We start from the raw sequence: 1041 nt of genomic DNA, 5'->3' as shown, positions 1-1041 counted from the left end.
ATGAAAATTAAAAGAGAATTCAGCCACCTTATGGCACAAGCGTTTAGGTCATATATCTAAACAAAGAATTCAAAGACTTGTGTCGGATGAAATTCTTGACCATTTCGATTTATCAGACTTTGAGGTCTGTGTTGAGTGCATAAAGGGAAAACAGACAAACAAAAGGAAATTAGGTGCTGAAAGAGCTAAAGATGTCTTAGAACTAATACATACAGATATATGTGGTCCTTTCCCTATGGCTTCTTCGAATGGACAATATTATGTTATTAAGTTCATAGACGATTACTCTAGGTATGGCTACTTATATCTTATACATGAGAAGTCCCAATCCTTGGATGTGTTCAAGTCTTTCAAGGCTGAAGTGAACTTGGAAAGAAAATTAAGGCTGTCAAATTTGACAATGGTGGTAAATACTATGGCAGATATGATGGATTAGGAGAACAACGTCGAATGTCATTTGCGCTTTTCCTCAGAGAGTGTGGAATTGTTCCGCAATAGACTATGCAGGCAAACCTAGCATGAATGGTGTTGCTGAGCGACGAAACCGAACTCTTAAGGATATGGTGAGAAGTATGATTAGTCATTCTTCCTTACCAGAGTCTCTTTGGAGGGGAAGCTTTAAAGACCGCAATTTATATCCTTAATAGGGTGCCAAGTAAAGCAGTTAACAAAACCTCATATGAGCTTTGGACTAATAAAAGACCAAGCTTGAAACACTTGCACATTTGGGGTTGTCCAGCTGAGGCGCGACCTTATAGACCGCATCAAAAAAAACTGGACTCTAGAACTGTTAGCTGTTATTTTGTTGGCTATGTTGAACGCTCTCAGGGCTATAAATTTTAAGATCCCACTTCAAGACTCATTTTTGAGACGAGAAATGCATGATTTCTTGAGGAAGTTGATTTTGGAAAGAAAGAGAACATAAGGAATGTTGTCTTTGAGGAAGAACATGTCACTAATTGTGAGCAAGTTCTTGTGCCTATTACCATTCAAGGAATAAATTCGGTAATAGAAGATAATGTTCAGAATATTGTCCCTGAC

This window comes from Lupinus angustifolius, chromosome LG01 (genome assembly GCF_001865875.1).
Source record: "Lupinus angustifolius cultivar Tanjil chromosome LG01, LupAngTanjil_v1.0, whole genome shotgun sequence".
In the NCBI taxonomy this organism is placed as follows: Eukaryota; Viridiplantae; Streptophyta; class Magnoliopsida; order Fabales; family Fabaceae; genus Lupinus; species Lupinus angustifolius.
This window is presented reverse-complemented; position numbering follows the sequence as displayed.